This window comes from Lemur catta, chromosome 5, assembly GCF_020740605.2.
Source record: "Lemur catta isolate mLemCat1 chromosome 5, mLemCat1.pri, whole genome shotgun sequence".
NCBI lineage: Eukaryota > Metazoa > Chordata > Mammalia > Primates > Lemuridae > Lemur > Lemur catta.
In genome coordinates, this window is record NC_059132.1 from 109027654 (window position 1) to 109035889 (window position 8236).

Sequence of the window (8236 nt, forward strand, 5' to 3'; positions counted from 1 at the left end):
CCACACATTTTTTTCTGTATAGGGCCAGATAGTAAATATTTTAAGCTTTAAAAGCCATATGGTTTCTATTGCAATTACTCATCTGCTGTTTTAGCATGGAAGCAGGCACAGATAATATCCACAGACAATAAGTAAGCAAATGGACATGGCTATGTTCCAATAAAACTTTATTTATAAAAACAGATGTCAAGATAGATTTGTTGACCCCGATTCTTCCTCCTGCAGAGATAACTCTCTTCTTACTTCCTTGATTAACTCAAAGAAGAAAAGGGAATAAACATGGTAGCTGACCACCTGACTCAAACGTTCTATTAAATATCTGAAGATCAGGGTGGAGAATTGAGTTAGAAATGTGATCATACACCCCAGTTGTTAAAAGTGGCCCTAATTTATGACGTGTTCCTATGTAAAGATTTCCTTTTCTCTTTGTATATGTAGATAACAAAGATATATTTAAAAGCTATTTCTGAGACATTTCCTAAAAGGGAATATGTCTGGAAAGCTTGAAGATTATTTTACTTTCTAACACAAGTAACTCTTTTGCAAATGTGAGAAAAATCAGAAATAACTAAACATGCACCCAATGTGTTACTCTCTTCTGCTGGCAAAGACAAAGCTCAAACAGTGACTACTGTGTCACCTGACAGGAAGACACCACATGCAAATGTGTGGTTGCTTCTCTTCACTCGAACAGAAGCTGTTATTCTAACTAAAGTTGGATTGGAGCTAGAGTATCCTAAGAAAAATAATATAAGGTAGGAGTAAGCCCTTTCTTTTGGACATTTATTCATTTGTTCTTTCAACAAATGTATGTTGAGCACCCAGCATGTGCCAGTACCACTCAGGCACTAGGAACAGGGCATGAGAACAGACAAGATGTTCACGGACCTCACATTCTAGTAGTGGCAGACAGGGAATAGATAAAGCAAAAGTTTCAAATATGTAATACATTATGTGACAATAAATAGCAGAGAGAAAAAGAAAATTGGGGAGGGGAACAGGAGATATAGGGCCTGGGAATCACAATTTCATAGAAAGCAGCCAGAGAAATCCTCACTGAGAATTTGACGTCTGAGTACAGAGGTACTGAGGGATCCAGCCAGAAAGAGGGTGAGGAGTGGTCCAGACAGAGGGAGCAGCAAGTGCAAATGCCCCGAGGTGAGAGGATGCCTGGTGAGTTGAAGAGGCAAAGGGAGAAGGAGGGAAACCAGTTAGAAGAACATTGTATTTAATAATAACCTGGTGAGACATGTGATGGCTTGAACCAAGGTGGTCGAGGTAGATATTTTCCTATTTCTATTTATTCTGCAGAATCAATACATCCTAGGGAACATCTGGAAAGAAACAGGGAGATGGTTTTAAATGCAGTCTTGCTGCAATTCAGCAGCCCTGAGAGATCTCAGAGAGGTCAGGCAAGGAGAACGGGGTCTGAGCGCCATACGCAGTATCTCATAGGCTTTTTCTCTGGAGTGTCAGAAATTGGTAACATTAAGCCTGGGCATGAAAGGAAAAGAGCAGCAGAGGAAAGGCTCATCATGTTCACTCTCAGTTTCTCAGTTTTTCTAACTATAAATTCAACATTTATAGTTAAATCTGCCTGTGCCCATCGCTGCTGCTTCACACTTGCTCTGGACTAATCCAGGGCGGATGGACTGTGTGTGAATTTCCTGTAGAAGAGAGTGGAGTATAGGACGGTTGCTTTTGGAAGCTGGGGATGGAAGAAGGATGGGAAATTCTCCATTCTCTGATTTCCTCAGTACAGAATACCTAGACCTGTCGCACGCTAACAACTACAGAGGGCAGAGCGGGTATTTCATGGAAGCTCAGTGTGCTCTGTAGGTGCAGCAATTATTTGTCAAATCAGATGTAATTGAATTACACAGCAAGTTCTATTTATTTCCAGATAACAGACCTATTTGATTCCTACAGTTTTGATGCTTTCCTCTATATGGTTGCTGGTTCCCAAATTTAACATTTTTTAAAAAGTGTGATATATTCGTGTGCTTTGGGAAGATACAATTCTTGTACTATGTTTGAAACAAAAGAAGCAGCAATGTACAATAAGACTATACCTCGTATGTGACCCTCAAATAGTTGGTTTGTAAACACTTATGACAGAGTCACAGAATTTAAGGTAAATATAAACAAAATACTATATAAGCAAGGTCAAATAATTTTCCAGTAGATTAATACATGGCATCATGGTCATACAGTGTCTTGCTCACAGTAGGGACCCACATGTCTGATAATTAACTGGTGTTCTCGTAGACTCCGGCATTCAGACCTTCCTGGACAGCCCAGCCACGTTCACAGGAACCTGGGTGTTTCTGCAACTCTGTAACTCAACTGCAGTCATGAAGACAAATCTCTTTCTGAGAAGTCCCCATTCACCGGGATCTCTGTGGGGAAAGCAGAAAGCTGAGTTTAGGTGACTTGATGTAGTTCCCTATTTTTATAAATGAGGAAGTGTGATGCAGAGAGCCATTTAAGGAAAATAACATGACAAGCACAGCAGGAGACGTGGACTAAGTGCCAACGATAGGATGTGCCCTGCGGGAAGGGGTACGGCCCGATTGCAAACATGTGGGCGACAAGGTCGGGCTGCAGAACCGTCACTTTGGGGGTGTAGGATGGACCCACCTCTCCAGCCATGCATATCAGCAATTGGCTGGCGTCCCATGCTGTCCTGCCGCTGCACCTCCGTAAACGGCCGTCCCTCTGATGGGAATGGCCTCGCCGTCCTTGCCCACCAGACCATCATTCACGTGTCCCTCAGCGTGAGCACGGCCTCCTCACTGGAGGCCCCCGCACAGTCAGTGATTTTTTTTTTTTTTTTTTTTTTTTTTGTGCTCCCTCAGTAGCCATCTGGGACCTGGCACAAAGTTTGCCGGTGTATCTGACTCCACCAACAGACCCAGAGTCCTGTAAAGCAGGGACGGGCCTCACTTATGTTGGCCTGTGAATGCCTAGCGCAGAGCCTGGCACACTGGGCACTCAGAACGTGCCCGGCGCTGCATCTGGGCCAGGGTGTAAAGGGAGTAAGTTCCGCCATCCCCTCCCCTGTCTCGGCACCTCCCACTCTGTGTGTTCCCTTCTCCCTGTGTCCTCAGTTGCCTTTAGGAAGCCTAGAGCTTTTTTTCCCCCTTAATTTTTAAATATACAGATGAAAAAAATTGTATGTATTTATGGTGTACAACTTGATGTTTTGAAATATGCATCTATTGTGAAGTGACTAAATCAAGCTAAATAATATATGCATTACCTCACATATTTATTTGTAGTGAGAGTACTTATAATCTACTCTTAGCAATTTTCAAATACACAATACTTTGTTATTAACTATAATCATCACATTGCAGAATAGACCTCTTGAACTCATTCTTCCCGCCTAATTGAAATTTTGTATCCTTTGACCAACAACTCCTCCCTCCTCCCAAGCCCCTGGCAACCACCATTCCACTCTCTCCTTCCAAGAGTTCAACTTTTTTAGATTCTACATATAAGTGGGATCATGCGACATTTGTCTTCCTATGTCTGGCTTATTTCACCAAATGACTTCCAGTTCTACCCATGTTGCTGCAAATGACAGGATTTCATTCTTCTATGGCTGAATAGTATTCCATTGTGTGTATGGATGGACGCTGAGGCTGATTTCGTATCTTGGCTATTGAGAGAGTCTTCATTTCAATGTCACACTGAAGTTTGTCCTCCAGACTTCTCAAGGTCCAGAACTGTTCCTCTCCTCTACCCCTCAGCACATGCTTTTTGCTTTGCAAGTACTAAAGCTGATCATGGGCTAAAATAACTCATGCTGAAAAATCAATGACATGATTTTCCTTTGGGGAGATAGTTTTGAGAATCCCCCGGGGGGAAAAAATAGCTAATTATTGAACTTCAGACACAATAGCTGATTGGCAGGGGCATGAAAGGGAGGCATTTCACTGTTACAGTGTGCAGTCTGTGAAGCCTAAAAACCATGCTCTGAAGACAGCTTTCTACACCATCTACATGTAGACATGTAAGAATGGACAAAAAAATTTTCATTCACAAAAGCATGGTTATTTCCCCACTATTCCAGCACAAGTATTTTTACATATGTAAATATTTTTGTGATTAAAATGATATTTTCTAATCTTAAAAAACATAACAAGAAGAAAGAAAGAAAGGAAGGAAGGAAGAAAAGTCTCAGAATACACCCAGTGTGATTCCATTTATTTAAAGCTCAAAAACAATCGCAAGAAAACTACATGGTTTATGGCTACATTCATATGTGGGAAAGCAAAGAATGATAAGCACAAATTCAGGCTAGTTACCTCCATGGCAGAGGCAGGGACAGAAGGAAGGACCACCTACAATAGAGTAATAGATTATTTTTTTAGCTAGGCAGTGTGTATTCATTATATTATTATTCTTTAAACTATATATGTGTCTTCTTTCAAACGTATGCCACCTTTCACAATAACAAAAGAAAATTGAGCACTATAAAAAGCTATACAAAGAAAATAATAATCACTCAAAATCCACCACCCAGAATTAACTATTAACAACTTTGAAGACATCTCTTTTTATACACACGTACACACACACAAACCTAAAATGTCATGTGTGTGTAGGATCATATACCATAAATACTGTGTGTAACCTGCTTGTTATTCAACAGTACACTAAATGCTTCATTGTGGGATGAGTCCTGTGACATATAATCAAGAAAAAACATTGAAAGCTCGCTAAGAACTCACACAAGAAGAAATGTCCTCACAGTGTGATTAAATATATTTCCCTCAGATCTCCATATTTATACAAGAGAATTTTATATGTTCTAAACAAATTTCCAGAGGATACCACATAAAATTGACCTCTCCTAAGTAAACTTTGCTCTACGGCATCTCTTCAATCCACAGTCACAGGCAGACTTTTCTCACTTGTGAGCTAAATACTTACTATGGAATAAATGTGCCAAAAATGATATTCATCATTTTCCACTTAGAAAAAAACAACTGTATTACATCAGAGCCCATAAAATACTAACAATGCAGGCGTGGTTTTGCCACTTCTGACATTCATCTCATGTGTAAGACATAGACAGCCACAGCATTTAAATTCTATTCTCTCAATAACAGAGCCGTTTCCATCTAAGACTCCAAATGATGTCTCAGTCGTGGCAACATTTATGAATCCTAATTGCTTGTTACTACTACGTTAGTAAACTATTATTTTAAACTGACATGTCTTCTCGGGCCAATTGTTCCCTTGAACAAACTGCTTGCTGACCAGAGCCTCAGTACATATTTCCTATGAACCTGAATTTTTCAGTACGGCAAGCTGCAACTGGTAATCGTACACTTCACACTCATGGCTTTCTATAAATGTTTGAGTTTGAAATAATAAATGCTTTTAAAAATACCTCCACTTTGATAGGAAAACCCTATTCACCTCACAGCTCATTCCCACTTTTTAGTAATTTTTCTCTCATCAAGTTGACTCAAATTGAAAACATATCACCAAGAGCTGAGCCACATAACAGCTTGACGTAGGTTCCAGAATTGGGGGCAGGGGCCAATGAGTGGGACCTGAGAACTTGTGGAGAAAGGGATTTTTCTTATCAAAACATGATCATGAGTTTGAGAATGTGCTCACAAAAATAATTGTGGCTGAAGCAATCCGTGCAATTCCAACCATCCCCCAAACCATGTTTTATCGGTCTGAAAGATTGTAAGACTTCACACCTACAATTCAAGTCTCTCATTTCCTCCTAAATAAACTAAATTGAATTTCTGTAGCTATAGCCATTTAAAAGGATTTTCCTTTTTTAAGTGAATGCAATGTGCACAGATACTCTCCATTCATTAAATGTGTCGCTCACAAAGCAGGACACTTTCAGAGTAGCAGTGACATGCCAGGCTTTATGAGACTGCAGGCAAATACTGCGATTGGGCTGAATAAAAATATCCCACTGCAATCAAGACAGCTCTGTGGAGGAATTAGAAACAGAATTAATTCACGTCTGCACACAGGTGGGGACTGTAACATTTAGATGACCCTCCTGGCTATGTGGTGTGGTTGGCATGAGCCGCTTCCCTCAGTGAACTAATTTTTCCAATGCTATATCATCTAGAAAAAGGCAAGATAGTTTGTAGAATCGATGTAAAATAGTTGTCCTGTTTGGATATGACAGATACTCATGGGTGGCTCCAAAGCAAGTGAAGTACTGAGTAACACAGAAGGCAAGTAAACTTCATATTATTGTGGAATACCAGATAGCCCCCCTTAATGTTAAATTTCCATCCCTGTTCACACATGTGAAGTTTAATAGATGCTGCACGTGACAACTAAAGACTAACAACAAGCCCACGAGTTTGCTGCACCATGAATATTTCTCTTGCACTCTATGATGTCACAGGATCCACACCACATTAATAATGGATCTTCAGACCAAAGGCAAAGATTGCACATAAGTTGGGATATGTGTTCAAAGAGAAGGAACACACTTGAATTGCGAAGGCCTTGACAGCTCCAACTCAGGTGGTTCATGTAGTTATGTGAAGCACCAGCTTGAGAAGCATTTCAACAAATCATGGCAGGTTGTTCTGCTTCCCTGGCTTAGGAAAACATCTGTGTTATCATGGTCATATCAAATATTTTCATCTTAAAGTTGTTTTTGGCCTGGTAGATTTTTTCTTTTGCATTTTTACATGGGCGTTCTGCCCAACGAAATAATCATTTTTCATTGGGAATATTTTTAAAGCACGTGCTTAAGAATATGCTGTTCTTAACTGGTTTCTTCCCCATTTTCCTTTCATCCTAACACTGCTGTTGGACAAATATTCCCAAAATTCTCCCTTTGTTCCTTTACCCCTGTGCTCAAAATCCTCCATGTTTTCTCACTCCTATGCATTAAGGCCAATGTTCCCAATCTGCTATTTGAGGATTCCACATTGTGGCCCAACCTTTTTTCTATATTCCTCTCCCACACAAATCCCTTGCCTGGGACAAATGAGATGTTTACTTTACTGTCCCTCAAACATGCAGCTTTTGTCCCCACACATTTGCTCAGGTTGTGTTTCCTTCCTATATCAGTCAGCTGTGCTGCAGTAGGAACCAACTTCAAACAACTCAGTGGATACATCAAGTATTTATTTCTCATTCACATCACATGTAGGTTTTTAGCGGGCTTGCTCCCTGCTCCGGGTTCCCACTCTGCTCTAAGTGTCACTTCATTCTGGAGCCAGTAGCCAGGAAGCTGCCACTAGCTGGGACATACTCTTCTCCTGGCAAAAGGCAGAAGCAAAACACACAGCCACATGCAAAGCTCCTGCTCTAATGTGGCATACACCAGGGTTCACCCAGAGTTCACTGGCCAGAGCAAGTCACGTAGGCAAGCCCAACATCAATGAGCCAAGAAGGTGTTCTTCTCCTGCAAGCAGGAATCACAAATCACATTACAACTAGCATGTGTGAGCAATCCTCTTACAGGAAAGGACAGAGGTTAATAACTGCAAACAAAAATAAAATCTACCCCACAAGCTGAATCATTTCCCCCACCCTTCTACTAATAAGTACCCCCTCTGTTTGGACCTTGCTCCAAGTCCCATTGCTTATCCACTAGTCTGCCCTAAATACCATGTGTTCTTCCTGGAGTGCCACTCAACAGGGTCACACATTCAGCACTTACCTTACGCCACTGTACACAACAAGTCATGCACCAGCCACCTGACTTGTACTCATTCCTGACCAGGCCATCACCTTCCTGAGGGTGAGATTAAATCTTACACCTTTTAAGGCATGGAATCCCCCTAAGTGCCCATGGATTCATGAGTGGATAGAGAAAATGTGGTACATATACACCCTGGAGTAAACTCGGCCATAAAAAGGAATGAAATCCTGTCTTTCATAGCGACTTGGATGGACTGGAGACCGTTATCCTAAGTGAAGTATCTCAGGAACAGAAAAATAAACACCACGTGTTCCCACTAATAAGTAGGAGCTAAATGATGGGCACAGAGAGAGGTAAAGGACATTGGAAACTAAGAAGGGGGAGGGGAAGGGATGAAAACTTACCTATCTGGTACAGGAACACTGTCCCAGTGACGGGCACACTGACAGCCCTCACTTCAGCCTTATACATTGTGTCCCTGTAACCAAAATATCTGCAGCCTCTTAATATTTTGAAATTTAAATAAATAAATAAATCACCATCCACCGTTTTGCAACTTCACTGATTGTATAAGCTATGCTG

At 41.0% G+C, this 8236-nt stretch overlaps 1 long non-coding RNA gene across 1 annotated transcript; it reads right to left on the reverse strand.

Moving 5' to 3' along the window:
• Window positions 1–7117: 7117 nt before the first annotated feature.
• On the reverse strand, window positions 7118–7981 carry LOC123638685. The gene is made up of 2 exons (XR_006735436.1): window positions 7673–7981; window positions 7118–7414 (listed from the first exon to the last, which is right to left on the reverse strand). It is a non-coding gene; the product is annotated as an uncharacterized LOC123638685 (long non-coding RNA).
• Window positions 7982–8236: the final 255 nt, after the last annotated feature.